At 35.5% G+C, this 19337-nt stretch overlaps 2 long non-coding RNA genes across 2 annotated transcripts in view; both read left to right on the top strand.

The window, feature by feature from the left end:
• Positions 1–5003, top strand: part of LOC140623903 (uncharacterized) — a 43416-nt gene extending 38413 nt beyond the window's left edge. Inside the window, exon 3 of the long non-coding RNA XR_012023437.1 lies at positions 4903–5003. This is a non-coding gene — a long non-coding RNA (uncharacterized lncRNA). The remainder of the gene's footprint in view (positions 1–4902) is intronic.
• Positions 5004–9000: 3997 nt separating this feature from the next.
• The window catches only part of LOC140623703 (uncharacterized), a 133304-nt gene continuing 122967 nt past the window's right edge, over positions 9001–19337 (top strand). The window contains exon 1 of the long non-coding RNA XR_012023261.1: positions 9001–9141. This is a non-coding gene — a long non-coding RNA (uncharacterized lncRNA). The remainder of the gene's footprint in view (positions 9142–19337) is intronic.

Raw genomic sequence — 19337 nt, 5'->3', positions numbered from 1 at the left:
CTTTTTTGCAAATATTAAAAATATTGTGAAAGTATTGATGCTTATGAAGACTTTCATAAAGAAAATAGAATATTTTAAATAGAAAAGTTTGTACATCCAAATTTCTTCTGAAACTATATAAATTTTATTCTGTACATAATTTAAATTTATGATTAAATAATTTATTTTATATTTAATATGTAACATAAAATGTGATAAATCCTTGTATTTCTCTTCAGATATATTTATATTTTCTACTGTCCAAAATAAGTCCTCCAGATATAGATGCTAAAAGTTTAGTCTGTGAGGTATTTTAGTCATTTGTAGTGGTGATATCTGCTAGAACTTCTGATTAAAGACAGAAATAAAACATATTTATATTTATATATAATAATTTGATCCTTTTCTTACTCATTTTCATTCTTTGCTTATGAATAGCTCTATTTACCATTCAAGCTGGAGATTGAATCTCTTGGAAACTGCAAACTGTTTTGAAGAGATGTATGCTGAACTTTAATTGATAAGGAGGAAAAATATGTTATCTATTTTCTGTGATAGCTGGTATAGACTTTTCCATTGTGCTTTCTCTCTGTAGTTACCAGGTGTATATCAGATCTCAGAGTAATGATAGCACATTGATTTTAATGCCAGTCCATTATGGGAAAGACTGTAGCAGATGTTGATGTCTTGTCCTGCATCCCTGTATCTCACCTCTGACTCCTGCTGTACCTGTGAGGGCTCTTCACTAGCATGCTGAGGCTTTCCCAACTCTGCCTCAAGTTTTTCTCTAAGTAGCAGGGACAAGTACTCTTGGCCCACTTGCCGGTGTGCTATCAAAGAGCTGGTGGAGGTGGTCATGCAGGGAAAGGTGTGGCCACTAGCAGGAATTCAGGGTTGATAGATAAAAGCTGCAACTTCCAATCCTTCAGGCACAAGTTTTGAGTACCTACAATAACATCTATCAGGTGATCCCAAGTGGGGTTGAGCACCAGATGCCCACATTGATGACAAGAACAATAATTTCTCCTGTATTATTTTTTCTTTCCCTATGTCTTTTTCTCTTCTCCTTCATTCCAGCCCTCTGGGATCCCTTCCCCGATAAAATACCTGTATCCAAGTCCTTATCTCAGGCTCTTCTTTCAAGTGAACTCAGACCAAGGCAACTAAGATGACTTCTCTATAATTAGTTTTTGAGGTGGAAGTAAATTCTCTTGACTGTATGTTATTATGTTTAACTTAGAGTTCACAGTTCTCTAAGATGAACATTTTGTATTCACACAGTGGAAATGAGGACATTGGCTTGAATTATTGCTCAATTTCTTATTACATGACCTTGGGCAAATCATTTTCCTTCTGTGAGTCATTAGTTTGCTTCTTGTAGAGTGTGACGATAATAACAATTATATGATTATATTAAGCTTAAATAATTTATAGGAAAAAATTTAAGTACAAAGGACTGTATAAATACAAAGCATTTTAAGTGCTACTTCACATAAGAAACATCTTAAAATATTTCTTTTTATTTATTTCTTTTTTTTTAATTTTTATTTATTTATGATAGTCACACAGAGAGAGAGAGAGAGGCAGAGACATAGGCAGAGGGAGAAGCAGGCTCCATGCACCAGGATCCCGACATGGGATTCGATCCCGGGTCTCCAGGATCGCGCCCTGGGCCAAAGGCAGGCGCTAAACTGCTGCGCCACCCACGGATCCCAAAATATTTCTTTTTAAGATTTGTTTTGTTTTGCTGTTTCTGCTTATGTACATCTTTCTCTTGTAAACTTTTAAAAAGTTTTATTCTTAAATAGATATGCATCTATTATATATATATATATGCATCTATTATATATTATATATGTATAATTTGTTTTATATATATATAAAATTTGTTTTGTTTCGCTGTTTGTTTCTGCTTATGTACATCTTTTGTAAACTTTTAAAATGTTTTATGCTTAAATAGATATGCATCTATTATATATATATTATATGCATTTAATATATATATGTGTGTGTGTATATATATATATATATATATATATATATATATATATATATAACCCTTTATGTGAATTGCTGAGGTAGCATGTAGGAATTTATTAGCTCAATAATTGAAAGTTTAGGAATGGCTTCAGTCATGGCAGAACATAGGATTCAGGTTCTCTCTCTTTCCCCCTGAATCTTCTCCCTTCTTTCTCTCTTTGCCCTTCTCTCAGCTATTTTACTTACCTTTGTTGAATTCATTTTGAAGTTTTCTGTATATCATGAAACAAGAGCTTTCTCTGTCTACTGTCTTACATCATCCCAGGACGGCAAACTGAGAGAAACTACGTCTTTCTTGGTTGTTTCAGAAAATTTCCAGGCGTGACCCAAATTGGCCTCTTTGGATAATGTGTCCATCCATGGTTCAATTATTATGGGGATAGAGTTGTCTGATCTAAGTCAGTCAGCTCTTTCCCTTCCTCTTTCCCCCCCCCCTCCTTCTCCCTTTTTGTCTCCTTCCCTCTCAGTAAAACATACAAATACAACTATAAGTTTGTTGACTACCTCTCTCTCTTCTAAAGAGTAGGAAACCTAGTAATTACATTAGGCTTTTTTTTTTTTTTTCTGGAAAAAGTGATGGCCATGAGTATTCAGATTTATGAATGCATTGTCCTGAGGGTAAATCTCTTTGTATAATAAAGGTTTTAGGAACATGAGAGGGCTAGGTATAAGAACTAAGCAGTAGGTGGCAAAACTGAATGCAGATTAGAGACAAATTTCGAAGAATCTTAGAAAGGATATCAAGTTATTTCTTATGGTATACTTTTATCCTAAAATAATCAGGTAATTCTACATCAGATGGCCTCTTGGTAAGTCTTAAGAGAGGCCAGTTGTGCATGTAGATTGGTACAGGGACACAGAGCCTAACACACACACGCACACAACCCACACACGCGTCTGTGTATATACATACGTTTGTGTGGGGTGGGGTGTGTGTGTTTTATGTTAATAGCATTCTCCTCTCTGTAAAGACTGGCTCATCACCCATTAACCAGATTCTGCTCTCCTCGGGGATCTTTTAGATTTTTTTTTTTTGTTTTTTTTTTGTTTTTTTTTGTTTTTGTTTTTTTATCTTTTAGATTCATAGTGAAGACACTGTTGATTATTTTTTCCAGTTTATCCCATTTCTTGATTTTCTCTTTGAGTCACAAGTAGTGAAAGCAGAATGTGTTCCAAGCATAAATTTATTATTGTGTCTTATATCTTAATAATATATGTTGGCAGAAGTAATGCTGTTTGTCACTTATTCTCTTCCTGGGCACATAAGAAAAGTCTGCTTTCCTTGCTGTTAGGTTGTGTCATTGAAATTGAGTTTTGGCCAGTAAGATGTGGACAGTTATGTGTACTGTTTCTTGGCCTGGACCTTATTTTTTTTTAAAGATTTTATTTATTTTTCATGAGAGACACACAGAGAGAGGCAGAGACACAGGGAAAGGGAGGAGAAACAGGCTCTATGCAAGGAGCCGGATGTGGGACTCCATCCTAGAATCCCTGATCACACCCTGAGCCAGAGGCAGATGCTCAACTGCTGAGTCACCCAGATCAGACATTCTTTACTGTGGTGACTCTGGAAGCCAAGCATTACAGAAGGTGTAACTACAAAGTAGAGGAAGTTTGATGACCTACATTAGATTGGACATATAAGATACAAATTTTTGTTAAGCCTTTAAAATTTCAGGTTTTATATGTTCCAATGGTTAGAGTTGCTTACTCTACAAATACATTATGCCATTAGCCTAATCACTGTGTATATATGACTGAAAATAAATAAAATTCAATTTGATAATAGGCTTCAGGATTTTATCAGTGCTTTTTATTAACAATTTGTCAATAAATGTCCTTACAGGATCAAAAAAGCATCCATTCTGTCATGAAAATTGCTTGATTCCTCTAGAATTTCTCTTCCCATACATTGCATTTTGGCCTTATTCTCTTGTGTATATTTCTGGACTTTCAAAAAGTATTGGATCCATTGTTCATTGGAAAATACTTTGCTACACCTCAATTCCATCATTTCTTTTCTGAGTTAATTTCTTCCTCAAGGTGACACCATGGGTCCTGCTTTCTTTATCTTCTGAAGGCCTAGTATCTCTTTAATCATTCCTTAACATGAATACAAATTAGGAAACCGATCTTATAATACTTTAGATTCAATCATTTTGTTATTTTATTTTTTATTTATTTTTTAAAAGATTTTATTTATTTATTCATGAGAGACACGGGGCCGGGGGTGGGGGTGGGCAGAGACACAGGCAGAGGGAGAAGCAGGCTCCAAGCAGGGAGCCCGACAGGGACTCCAGGATCACACCCCGGGCAGAAGACAGGTGCTAAACTGCTGAGCCACCCAGGGATCCTTTTGTTATTATTTTAATTCAAATTAAAGTTAATGTAGTAAAAACAATCATTAAAGGCAATCTAATGTCCAAATATACTTTCAAAATATATTTTCATCAATTTAACTCAAACATTTTTTTTTCACTGAATATAAATTATGTTTTTTTTGTTTGTCTACACTGAGAATTGTCAGTACTTTTAGTTCGGTTGCTTCAGCCCACCGAAAGAAATACTGGGACTTCTTGAATTTTAATTTCAAGTCTCCCTCGTTTCCCCAGCTTTGTATTATAGCTCTGCTTTCTTCTTACATTATACACCTCTCTTTTTCATTCAAGATTCTGTGTAATGTTTCCTTCATTTCTTATCTAGTCTAGATTTTTTTTCTTTTTCCCTCAGTATCAACTTTCCTTAAAAAGTCTTTTGAGTATTGTCATAATTTTTTATTCACCTTTATGTAATTATATAATAACACACTATGTCAAAGTGATGTTTTATTTCTTATTTGTTTTGCTAATGTTTAATTATTTTGTCTTATTTTTTTTTCTCTAGGAATCTTTATGGATTGCATGTAGATTTAATATTGTCTCTTGTACGAACTTTCTTGGAGGAAACACTTTATTGTATTTTAACTTGTTCCAGTTTATAAGTGAGTAAGTGCTGGCCTTCAACTTCTATTGTAATGAAGCCTGATGCAGATATCATGTTACTTACTGATATACTGCTTCATACTGCTTTTCTGTTTTTCATAATTCTCAGTAGAGTGTGTAGTTTCTAGTAAATTCTTAACCATCTATTAAATGAGACTGAATTAGAGTAAATTCACATTTATACAGGGGAGTATAATAATCATAGCAATTGATAAAAATGTCAAAATCCCTACATATAAACTAATATTGCTTATTTAAAAAATAATATAATACACACTGCATTCTAGTAAAAGGAACAATTGAATTGGAACATTCTTAAACAGTAGAACTTCTGAATGTCACAAACATCATGGTTCCATGAAGAGCATTGGTATAATGGTGAAGTTCTTACCTTTTGGAGCCAACCTGGGTTTATAGCTTAGTCCAAATTTGCTGCTATGAAATATTAACAAGATAATTAAATTCCCTGTGACTTAGGCTTTCATTTTTTGTTTGTTTGTTTTTGCTTTTCATCTGTAAAATGGCAGTAGTTACTTCACAGGCTCTTATGAACATTTAGTATGTTAATACTTGGGATACATAATAACCAGTGTATAAATGCTAACTCTAATTTCAAATCTGTATTGGTTATGTATCTTGCTACTACTGTCCGCTCAATACAAAACTAAATTTTCTCAGATATGTATTTAGGCTACTGTTTGCAAAAGCCTGAGGCAGTGATGTCTAGAACGTTCAGGTTGATTTTGCTTTAAGAACACCTAAAAAGATTTTTTGAAATCTGGGCTGTAGAATACCACTAAGAGAATTGTTTGGGGGTGGGGAGAGAAATTTAGTAAAATTTGGTTAAATTACATGCAATTTTGTGCAACATTTAATTAAGACGATTAAGCATGGTGGTATTTAAAGGCAGTTTCCTATCTTTGGATGGGTACTGATGATCACAAGTTGTTAAAGTGTATTTTTGAGCCACTTGTATGCATATTTTTTCTTGCATTGTGTTCTGTGTCCTCCTGCTGTTCATCACCTTTCTGAAAGCTTCTGTGTTAATCATCTTAGGAGTAGCCAGTATCTACACTAATCCTCTTATACTCAAGTGTCTTTACTAAAGTACATAAGTCCACATGGCTATCACTAGTATGCTAGGTATCTCTCTTTCCATCATGGTGGTGATGCAGACAGGCTGAGTCTGAGAACCTAGGCAAGGTCCCACAGGACCAGCCAAGAGGATTCTTGGCTTCACATAGGATAAAAATCAAATGTGAGCCAGAGAGCATGAAAACAGGGTTTATTGAATAGCATGAGTGACAGAGAATAGCAGCAGATGGATTGTCTGGGACACTCAGAGAAGAAGGAAGAATGAGTCTCATCATTGCTTAGAGCTAAGTGTTTACGTTGGGAAAGAGTCTAGGGTATGTGTTCCTTCAGGAACTCATAGTAGGGTTCAATGAAACGCAAGTGTCAGGTGAACAATAGGTGTTATTTAATAGATTGAGGAAGTTAGGGGTGTTTGATACCAGTTTCAGCTAAGGTTTGTTTGAAGCAAATGTCCTGGAACATGTTTAGGATATAGCACTAGGGTATTATCAGGGGGTTGGGGCCTAGGACAAAATTCAGAGAATGATTAACTTTCTTGCTTCCTCCTTGAAGTGGGAACATAGCTTCTTGGCTTATTCAGAGTCAAAATATGGAATGTGAGTAGATGGGGTCTAGCAGAAGGAACAGCAGAGATGGAGCCTTTCTAAAATGGAGTCCTCTTAGTCCTTCTAAAGTCCTTCTAAAATGGAGTCCAGCATCAGTGGATGCTGATGTGTTGTATTTATCAATTTCCATGGTGTAACTAGTCCTACCAAGCCCAATTTAAAGCTACCAATGGTTTCACAATTAACTTGTAAAATATCAGAACATTTAGCAATCAACTTGGAACCAGTTAGACCTGGCCCCCCTACTCAGTGCTGATATTTCTCTCTTTATACATAGGCTCCTTAAAAGCCTCATAAAAATGAACAAGAGTGAAGTTTCTCCTAATACCAGCTTTAACTTCTGCAACTCTTGAGGGACCAAGAAAGAATTTGCATAGTTTCTGATGGAGTGAAAACGCTTCTGGGCAAATTAGAAGATTATTCTTTAGATTTTTTCATATCTCCTTCCATAAAGAGCCCATACCATAATTATGGAGTAAATGCAAAAGGACAGCATATTTTTAAGGCTTTTGCAACCAAGAACTGAGGCTTAGGGTTGGGAGTAGTATCCATTCTTTCCTATCCTTCCACTATGGGCTACAGAAAACACATGGAAAAATAATGGAGGTAGAGAACCTTATTATATTTTCATTCAGAATGCCTCGCACAGCTTGGCCTTTCCTCTCCAATATTTCTGCAATTCTCCCTTAAGTATTCTGAGGAAAACTTTGAAATAATTAAAGTACAATTTAATGCATTGCAGCTGTCTTTACTAGACTTGCTCACAAAACTCTTTTAATGACTCCTTTCATTATTCTATTCCCTTTACCCATTTATATTTTAGCAATAATTGCCTTTAAACAGAACATGAGTTGGTGATAACAACAGTAACAAAAAGCATGTTATTATTTTCCGTTCACAACAATGAAAAATTTAGAGGCAAGGATTATTCCGTTACACTTACCTGATGGTGGAGGTTTACATTCCTTTCTATGGAAAGAGAGAAACAATACTAACTGCCTTGCTGGTTTAACAAAACATGCATAGATTACAGTTTATATGCCATCCAGCAGTTGAAAGGGGAGAAATTAGTATTAAACTCTGTAAGAAAAAAAAAATGTCATTCTGAGATTCCTAATAGCAGACTGATTTGTCATGTTCATGTTTCTGATATTACTTAGTGATTTTAGTGATTGATGATTCACTTGTTCTTTTATCTGAGTCTTACATTGACATTATGCTCACTTGATTCTGAGCTCTAAAGCTGAAAAGCAGTGTGTTTAAGGGCTGAGGGAATAATGCATAGATAAAATCCTGCTGTTCCTTCCATATACATAAAGCCTTTCTCTAAATAACACTGGACACTTGGGACATGTTACCTTGCTAATCTCTATAATAGTCTGATTAAATTAATTAGATAGATATTGCTTCATTAAAGAGAGATGTAGGGTCTCAAGAGAGGTGGTCATTTCTTAACTCCCTTCCAATGTTCAAGCAGAGAGATGAATGATCTTTTAGGATTCCCTTATGAGGCCAGCCCTGACCAAAGAAATCGGACAAGATTGGAGTGGAGAAATTTGAGAAGCAATACACTGATAATACTACTCACACACTGAATGAGAAAATTAATATGTTAAAATTAAAATTGTTTTATTCAAATACATAATTTTGGAGAAAATTATCTATTGCTAGTTTATTGGGTCAAACTAGAGAATGCAGGTTAAGAATAATGAAATTATGTACTTCTTTCTTCCCCAAACGCCATACAAACCAAAAGCAACTTCAAAGCCTTTGGTATGTTATATAAAACACTAACAGAGGTACTTTAGAAATTAAAGTCACATTTTGTTTTTATGGTTCTTAACAATGATCAAAGACCGTAAACATTCAGAATGACATGAAGATAATTACAAAACAACATATCAGCAAACACATTGGTTATCTAACTGTCTACAATTGGCCAATATCACTGATAGACAACTCTCTGCTGTATTTGAACAAATAATCTTAGATCTTTCTAATTATAACAGCATTACTTAATCCTGCAGGATCCAGCTAGCATTATTTTATAAATCACCAATATATATTCCTTAGAAACATGAAAGTTCTCTTCCATTCTTAACAATGTGCAGATCAATTTTCAGGAGTCATTCTGACTGAGCAATTTGATTGCATCTTAAGAGGTTAAAACTCCTCTGGCAAGATATGCTGATTTATTGGTTTCAAAATGGAAATGAAAATTCTAAGTGCTGGATCAGCAAAAGCAAGGCACAGAAAGCTAGTGACCTTCAGGACTCTTGAGAATCAGTGTTAAGGTGGCCTGATCCCAAACTCAGAAAAGGATTTGGCTCCATAGGCCTACAACAATCTTTGATGCCTAAATAGCAAATCCTGTGGCTGTGCTTCAGAGAAAATTAGGATGGGCTGTCTGGTGCTGCTGCTGAGTTGAACAATTCCAAGAGGTAAAATATGAATGTTGTTTACATTTAGTCTTTGCAAATTGTTCTCCCTGCAGCAAAATTTCAGTTTCGCTTTTGTGTTATAGAACTATATAACATGGTAGCCCTGCTTGGACAAAATTCACTGACGTATATCTACACTCTTTTATCTCTTGCCTAAATCATATCTATCTTTAAAATTCTTCCCTAGCACTGATGTGTTTCTAATGACACTGTATTTTGGGATCTCTGTTCCTGAGCCATCAGAATAGCTAAAGTAATGGCATGCCCACATGTAACAAATGAGAAGGAATGAGCTGTGTTTCTGTGCTCTGAAAGCTGAGTTCCTCAGCTAGGAAAATCATTTAATTCACATTTTCGGACATATGCATATAATATCATTTTGTAATTGCTTAATATTCATAGTACTCCAATAGTGTTAGGTATAAGCAAATTGAATATTAGAGTCTCTGCTTCTGAGATGTTTGCTGCCTAAATGATTTTACAAACACATTTTTAAAGCTTAAGTAAATGGTATTCAGTCCATGGGTCATAGATTGCTAGCCTTTGACCTATCTATAGGATAATTAAGTGATCTAAAGTAATTTCTGAAAATGAGAAAGCAATAATTCAATATGTTGACTAATAAATAGGTTTTGGTCATTTTTCAGTTAAGACAGGCTTGTTGATTTACAAGGAGGTAGAAGATATTGGCAGCAGTGCATATCAACTTCCATTTGATAAACTTTCTACAAATATTGGAACTTTGCAACAGGTCATAGGCTTTAAAGTCTGGTCTCTCATAACTCTGGGAAACGAACTAGGGGGGATGGAGGGGAAGGTGGGCAGGGGGTGGGGGTGACAGGCACTGAGGGGGGCACTTGATGGGATGGGCACTGGGTGTTATTCTATATGTTGGCAAATTGAACACCAATAAAAAATAAATTTATATTAAAAAAAAGTCTGGTCTCAGAATGAGACCTTATTAGTGTCTGTTCAGGCCAGCTTTCTTACTCCTCTTTACTTTCAAATAATTTATTGAGTCCAAAAACATTAAGATACATGACCTATAAAAAGTACTAAGAAATGGAATCCTGTGTCGATCACACAGAGCTCCCTACCTCCTTCACTACCCAAATTCTATAGTGGGTAAAGAGCAGGCTGTGACACTTGGGTGGCACAGTCTGTTAAGCATCTGACTTTTGATCTCAGCCTACATCTTGATCCCATGGTCGAGAGTTCAAGTCCTGCGTTAAGGTCCACACTGGGCATGGAGCCCACATAAAAAAAATAAATAAATAAAAAGAAAGAAAAAAAATAAGAAAGAGCAGCCGGAACTCAGAGATATCAGAGAATAACTGAGGTATTATTAAATGTTTTCTCAAAAGTTGAATGCAGGTAAATCATGCAGAAGTGTATCTAAAATTTGTTTTAGGCATGTTTCTATCTTTCTTGGGAATACCCAGGACACTTTCTTCTTTGTCTCACCCACACAGCTCCTTCATAGCTCCTGTGCCTATGAATTGTCTCTTCCTATTTGCTATTCAGTATTCCTCCTATGCACTGACCATGTATAGGCCTCAAGATGTATGTAGAATGCATATGCACATGTATGCATATTATATGTATATTCTCTCCCATGAGACCTGACCATTTTCCAGTGTTTAAGCCTCTCCACATATATAGAAGATAGTTCCTTCCATTAACATTAAGGCATTTGCAGTCTAATAAGAGGCACAGGGTATCCTCAAATTTAAAAAAAAATCATTAAAAGTGAGGGTCTGAGAAATTGGCAATAATAAAAAGATTGTCACTGGCTAGCTGAAGTAGATCAGAAGGAAAATTTTCTTTTGATACCTCCAAGGTCTTGCTTTTCTCTCATATATTTCTTGTTTTTACTTTCTTATACTTTTTTAAAATTCTTTTTAAACATCACCGCAAATTTTTCTTTATAGCTTTGATTAATTTATAAAAAAGATATCTATTTTTCCATATTGAGGCCAATATTATCAGGACCGTGTTTCTCATGTTGACTGAGGAACTGAATCATTGTGAATATAATTCAGGATATTACCTGCCAAGAGTAAGAGGGAAGAGGTATGGGTAGTGTAGGTTGAATAGATGTAAAAGCAGTATGCATGTAATATATAAGAAATCTGCCTTATAATTAAAAAGAAGCATCAGTTCTATTTAGGCAGTAAAACAGAGCTGTGGTTCATTGAATATAGTGAGTAAATGATGGGTGCCATGAAATCCCTTTAAGTGTGCCCCTTGAAATGACCATCAACTGAACAAAAATTCCTAGGTCAATTTGGTACCAAAGCAAGTTTTGCTTGCAATTGTTTTTATTGAAAAATGATGATATGGGCAGCCCCGGTGGCGCAGCGATTTAGCGCTGCCTGCAGCCCAGGGCGTGATCCTGGAGACCCTGGATCCAGTCCTGCATCAGGCTCTCTGCATGGAGCCTGCTTCTCCCTCTGCCTGTGTCTCTGCCTCTCTCTCTCTCTCTGTGTCTCTATGAATAAATAAATAAAATCTTAAAAAAAAATGATATCAGGTAAAACAATTTTCTGCAATTTTTTCTGCATTTGGCTCCTCATTTATTCATTCATATAATTAAGACATCTTTATGATGATTTTTCTTAGTGCCAGAAGTACATTATATAGATATGGCCCAGGGTACCAGAGACCACAGGCACAGACAGATAATAAATCAATGAGAACAACTAGAAGTATAATTATAAGATGTGATAAATGTTGTAAATGAAGAAAGTTTTTCTGAATAAAATGAGGATACCTAAATGACCTTATAAAAGAAATATTATAGAGTGATTAAGAGCTTATCCTCTGAAGTTTGCCTGGGATCTTCTTCCCCTACTTCTAAGTTTTGTTATATTGGGCAAATTGCCTGATTTTGTTGTATATAATTTTCTCACCTATAAAATGATAATAACATAGTATTTACTTCACAGAGTTAAATAAGGATGGAAAGAATTAATATGCTTTGGGAAGGCAATAATGTAAGCTTTGGAATTCTTTTAGTAGGAATTTGATGTAAAGGGTTAGACCACTGAGAATCATTTATTTGAGAACTCTGACTTTTGGTCTGCTAAGAATCTTTGTGTACTGATGGTCTCAAAGGAGTTTTTCTTAACATCTCCCATTTTCTACACTGGGTATGATTCAAGGAGACCTTTGCTTTCTTCTGGAACATTCTCAATCTGCCAGACCTTCCTGGTGAGTGAGATAGGGAAGTGCTTTGATCCCTTGACTCTCTGGTACAGTTTATAGACAGCAACTTCCTTTTCTGAATAAGCCTTGAGTGGCCTGAAAGAGACATGCTGTACCATTGAAAGGACCCAACTTACTGTTTCCTGGGAATAATTCATCCATTCATCCACCCAGAGAATTGGTTGATAAAGTATTTATTTTCAGTATATCCACAGCTTTTTTCTTTTCAAGGGCCTCAGAATTTGTTTGTTTTGCTTCGGGTTTTAATTTTTATGTCCAAACATACCACATCAACAATGGTTTTTATAGGGCCCCTGTGCAAAGATACATATTTTAACTGGCTTTGTGATTATTTATCTTATTTATTTATTTATTTATTTATTTAGCTAAAGTTTATTGCAAAACAAATGTAAGTATGGCAAAGGGAATTTGTACTTAGTAAATCCAGGAAAAAACAAGAGAAAGATTTATACATGTAATAAATATGAGATCCAGATAAGCAGTGGCCATTTTTTTGTATCCCTCACACTACCTATTTTGTGTCTGTCACATAATAGAATCTCAGTATATGCTACAAATCAGTTAAATTAACATCCTTTCCCCAACTCACCCTTTTCAGAACACACAGGCCATTACTTTTAATGGGTAACTGAATAATGTGAAATTTATCGATACCAATGTTGTTTGTATTTTTAAAGACACTTATTTGAAATAAAGACACAACAATTATAAATAGCAATATAATTTTCTCTGTTGCTCTTTGAAGCTAAAGAGAAAAATAAGCAAAGAAACAAAATAGTTGAAATGGACTGTGAATTTGTTTTAGGCCATTCCCCTTCCTTCTTTCCTTCCTTTCTTCTCCTTTTTCCTTTCAAAAAAATAATTACATTGTTAATTTCTATACCTACAAAGGATGTTCTTTCATAGTCAAAAGAGTAACTAAGATTTGAATTATAGAGAAAAAATGTTTACAGATGTTAGAAATCCCTATCATAGTGAAACAATCATACATTAGAAATCAAGTCCCTTTAAAACATTTTAGACTAAAATAAAACATATCATGACTGGTCCTCATTGTCTAACTTCAGGTTATAGAGAAAACACCTTTAAATTTTCTCCTTGCCAACAAGTCCTTTAAAGGTCTAACAATATTCATTACCAAGCAATGAGGACAGAGTTTTGAGTAGAGAATTAATTACATCATACCCTGAAGATTCCCCCTTGATCATTTCATTGGTTAATTTGTTCATTCATTTAAAAAAAAAATCATAAATGACCGTAGAGTGGTGAATGAAACAAAGTCCCTGATTTCTTAGAACTCCTGGAGGATCATAAATACATAATGTCAGCTTGAGATATATGCTATGACAAAAGAAATAAAGCAGGTGATAGACTCAGAGAATGAAGAGATTGGCAGGGTCCTGATATGGCCATAATACTTATGGAAGATCTCTCTGAACAAATGACTATGATACCTTTTTGATATGTTAATTTAGCTAATCTACTGCTCCCAGTTATTGAACCAAGTAGTAATCTAGATGCTCCTGTAATTAAAGTTGCTCATCAACTGACTTTAAGTCACTAATTATTCTGGATGGACTTGACTTAATCAGTTGTGAGGCCTTAAAATCAAATTAAAATCAATCTTTCCTGAGGGATAAGAACAATTCTGCCTATGACAACAATTTCATGGTTGTGGAGGTCTCTTTCCACTCATGACTTCCCTTTCTGATGGCCTGCCCTACAAACTTTAGACTCACTAAACCAGCCTCATAATCACATAAGGCATTCCCCTACAAATTTCCTCTCTTAAAAAAAAATATTTATTGCTTCTTTGATTGAACTCTGAATATTTAACATTGAAGCAAAATCCTCAGTAAGCTGGGGAAAATGAGTCATTTTAAGGTCTTCAGTCTGAATATTTTAGGCAGTGGGATAAGAAAGATCTTGAGGCAGAAATGAGAAAGGAAGATGAAAATGCCCTTTGCTTTTAATGTGAATCCATGAGATCAGAATTATGTATTGTTGATACAGATAAAAAGAGGGATGAGATCTTGTAGGGTTTTGTAGGCCATGTGAAATGGTTAAGATTTTATTTCAGTAAAGGAGGGTTTAGGTCATTGGAAAGTTTTGAGCATTGAACTGATGTACTCAGCTGAATACTACAAATATCTGCTGCTGTATGAAAAATAAGTTCTGGAGGTTGTGATCGGCATGAGGAAGATCTAGAAGGAAGCTATCACACTGGAGTCTTTGATGGTGGTTGGGCTAGAGTGGTGGCAGAGGAAGTAGCAAAAAGTGAATGTTTAGGCATATAGTTCAGGGACAGAGCTTGCAGGGCTTATTGGATTGGAAACTGTAGGGTAAGGGAGAACAAAGAATCGAGGGCTAAATGAAGCCTGAGAAACTGGATGGTGATATTATTTACTGAGAACAAGAAGATAGAGGAGTGGCAAACAAGTGAGAGAGAGTGGAATCCCGGGAAGAAGTGGGGGAGTTCATCTCTGTGAGAAGAAAAACATCAGAGCCTGTGTTTCTAAATGCAGGTAGATTGGGAAGTATAGTTTAGGGAGAAAATATAAATTATCTTCCCATTGCTTCCATGTTTCTGTGAAATAAAAAAGGAAAAGACCATTTCTATTGTAATAATATCCATGATGTGAGGAGGAACACCAGAAAGTAGCCATTTAAAAGAGCTTCGGGGAAAAAGTTTGCTCAAAGCAAAGGGGCTTGGTTTCTTATGCCAATTGTGGAAACAATATTGATGCCACAGAAGTAGGCTGGGAGGTAGATGTACAAAGAGCTCATGAAGATCTGTCTCTTAAGTCTTAAAGTGAACAGTGTTATAGCTGGTGCTGTCCCTTGAAGAACTGAAAGGCAAGGAGCTTCTCATTCAGCCCTCTGAACATTTTCTATCAGCATCCTTCTGCATTATCTTTTCAACAAAGCAATTTGTATAATTAACATTATGTAAGGTCCGTGTATATAAGGGCCAAGGAAACATTTGGTTTAAAAGTGATTTTACCTCATGGGTAAGTTGGGTTTCCTGACCATCTGACTTGCTCTAGTTCTACCATTGTCCTCTCCAATACCATTGTGGCCATCTATATGCATGAGTGTAAACCCTGACTGGGGTCATAGTTTAAGTCTCTCATAGACTTCCTATGTCTAATTAGGAGATAGAGCTCAGCCCCTATTTATGTGCCATAGAATATTCTATTATATTGAAGGTGGTTTTGTTTGCATATGGAAGACCTTTGGGGGGATCCCTGGGTGGCGCAGCGGTTTAGCGCCTGCCTTTGGCCCCGGGGTGTGATCCTGGAGACCCGGGATCGAGTCCCACGTCGGGCTCCCAGTGCATGGGGCCTGCTTCTCCCTCTGCCTATGTCTCTGCCTCTCTCTCTCTCTGTGACTATCATAAATAAATAAAAATTAAAAAAAAAAAGACCTTTGGGGATGTTGGCATTCACCCGGCCAATACATTCTTTTTATTAATTTAATAAACAGGTTTTTTTTTAAAGATTTATTTATTTATTCATGAGAGAGAGAGACAGACAGAGAGACAGAGGCAGAGGAAGAAGCAGTCTCCATGCAGGGAACCCGATGTGGAACTCAATTCTGGGACAGCAGGATCACACTCTGAGCCAAAGGCAGATGCTCAACCGCTGAGCCTCCCAGGCATCCCAACAAACAGGTTTTGAACACCTGTTATATGCCAGGCTCTGGAGGTAAAACAGTAAACAAGACAAGCCAGGTAAATGTTCTCCTGCCAATTATGAATGAGGAAAGGAGGCAGGCACTAAACAAGTAAAAGTGTGATGTGCTCATTGAAGGAGTATAACAAAGCATCATAGAAGCATATGTGGTGGGAAAGTAATGAGGAAGTAAGTATGCTGTGACAGATGAAGGTTTGAGACTAACTAAAGATTAAAGTACATTCAGAAGGGCCTATTTTCCACAAGCCTTGTGAAGAAATCTTTATTCCTGCCACTAGGGCTGGTAGTTGAGTTGACTTCTCTTGCTGATCCTGCAGTCAGGATCACCTGAATGTTGGATCCTATTGTCATCAAAGTGGTGAGAACTGCTGCAAAGTAGCTCCCTAGGAGGTCCAAAACTGTGTTATACCTCCAAGAAACTTCAATGAAAGGAAACTGCTAGAGCAAAGATAGAGATACTGCAACCCTAACTGCCAACACCTATACTTAAGCCAGTCTCAGACCCTGATGCCATCACTATTGTTGTCACCTGCACCTCCTGTTATGGAGTTGTATAGTGTGTGGCCAATGCCATACCATTGCATTGAAGAGAATCCATTTTTTCCTGCATCTGTAATCATTTGTTTCTTTGCTCCTGTATCCCAGGGGAAGCATTATGTGAATGAACTCTTAAGTTATTTTCCTTTTTATTTATTTATTTGTATTTATTCAAGGGACAGAGAACATAAGCAGAGGGAGTAGCAGAGGGAGAGGGAGAACAGGCTGACCAAGCAGAAAGACAGTTGTGGGGCTTCCTCCCACGACCCCGGGATCATGACCTGAGCTGAAGGCTGACACTCAACCCACTGAGCCACCCAGGCACCCCTTCTTTTCCTTTTTAATTGAAGATTTCCCTGGGATACTTGTAGGCCAATGAGGATGGAAGTAACTGCATAGGATAAATATGCACAACAGACATCATGTTGTACTCAGCATTGCCTTGATTCAACCATAGATCACTGTATTTGGTCCAAGATTTTGAAAATGACTTCCTTCACTTAGGATTTATAGGGATATTTATATTAGATTCAAATAATGCTAAGCTCCTATGAGTTGCACAGGAAATGCTTGATGCCATAGCTGCCTTGGTACAAAGAAACAACCAAAGCGTCATCAATGAGGAATAAGTTTTTATTCAGTGGAATTGTGCTGTAATTGGCATCTTCATTTAAATGTAAATGACAGATACTCTATAAATACAAAGATTTTTAAAACAGACAAGCAGCAAATGTCATACATTCAGGGACATCCTTAGAAGATACTTTTTAAGTAAATATATCTGAATTTTTTCTTCGCAGATTCAGCCTATGAAATGGTGAGTTGTTTATGAATTATTATAAAGAGATTTTGATATACTAATCAGCTAAATATATCTATATTTTAAGGAGTCAGTTCATGTCATTCTAAGAGATGGCAGGTGGCTATCCAAAATCAATAGGGCAAGCTGGTGGGTTGGTTATTCAGGTAAGAGTTGATTTTGCAGTCTTGAGTTGAGGCTGGAAACTCAGAATTTTTATGTTGCCATCTTGAGGCAAAATTTCTTCTTCTTCAGGAAACCTTAGTCTTTTAAACATTGCAACTTATAAGATAGAGCCAATCCACATTATGGAGAGTAATCTACTTTATTTAAAGTCAACTGCTTGTAAATATTAATCACATCCTAAAAAATTCCTTTACAGAAATATCCAGATTAGAGTTTGACCAAACAGCTGGTTACCATGGTCTAATCAAGCTGACACATAAAGTTAACCATTGTGGTGATCAAGACCCCTTGTTTTTCTGTATTAATGCTGAGCTGCTAACTACTTAAAGCTCTTTAAGGAGAGTCAGTTTATATTGTTTCTTTATCCTCTTGTGATTGTATTTTCTTATCTTTAAAGGGATAAGTCAGTCTATTTGTTTTCATATTGTTATTTCGGAGTGGCAAACACAGAAATGCACTGTGTATATATATTTTTTAAAATTTCAAGTGCTGTATTTTATTGTTTGCAACTGTTTTCATATTCTTGCAACAAATGGAATTTGCATCATTATAATCTATGTGACAATGATAAAGATAAGATGTTTTAGGATTACAACAAATTAAAAATTTCTTCCTTTGAATTGTTACAAGTAGCCAAGTCAAAAATGGGGGGAAAATATCTCAAACTGCATGGGGTGTTGAGGATAAATTCTTATGTAAATTAAGTATTAATGAAAATTAGATTGTATTAATGAGCTAAGAGGTCACAGTAGACCTGGAACTATTTTTTTAAAGTGTTCAAATTATTTAAAGAAACTAAGAATATCAACAAGCAAGCAAAGCAGAATGGCAATATAATTGATATATAAAGGGTATTTAGAATAATGCGCATGAGCAGAGGGTTACAGATCCATTTTGTTGAAGTCCATTAGGAAATGCAAAAGCTGAGCAAGAACTAGGTTTTACCAGCTTGAGAGCTCAAATATAATCTCCACTAAATTATTAATTTAACAGAGCAAGTTATTTCATCTCAATTTAAGTTACTCTCTTAAGATGGTTTATATCTGGTGATGTTTGGAGTGATTCTACTAGAAGAAAAAAAGATTAGTAATTGGGCCTGAATTTGAATTAATTACCATAAATCAATTATGTGAAATCAACGTTTTATCAAATGCATGAAATGTTTCAAACTGTAAAATAGAATTCTGTTAGATTTATTAAGAAGAATGAATAAATTATTATAAAGTTCTCAAGCCAAGGTTACTTTATGTTGTTTAGAAGGACATGCTTCTATTTATTGTCACCATTAAGAAGAATGTATGCTGCCAATTAACACACAGTCAAATTAATTGAACTGTACAACTCAGAATGAGGATATTTGCACTCATGATATATGCCACTAAGAGTTCTAGAGCTGAGATGCCAAAAGACTTAATTCATTTATAACAATACCCAAATTATTCATTTTCTCAAAATGCTTTAAGTCAGCTTTTAATGCATTATATTCATATGAAATTTCAGGTAACTCTGATAATTATTTCTCTTTGCTCCAAAATAAGGCACACAAAGGAAATTAGAAAAAAAAAAAGACTAAATACTTTTAAAATTTCCTAATGCCTGGATTAGGGGAAATCAAGCTCTATGGGCAGGAAACTATGTTGTACATTTAATAAACTATGAACACAGAGTACACATGAGTAGATTTTGCTGTACTAATCAAATAAAAGACATAAAATGTTAATGAAACATTTAATGGTCTACATAATCATTAT

This window comes from Canis lupus, chromosome 33 (assembly GCF_048164855.1).
Source record: "Canis lupus baileyi chromosome 33, mCanLup2.hap1, whole genome shotgun sequence".
NCBI lineage: Eukaryota > Metazoa > Chordata > Mammalia > Carnivora > Canidae > Canis > Canis lupus.
This window is presented reverse-complemented; position numbering and strand designations above follow the sequence as displayed.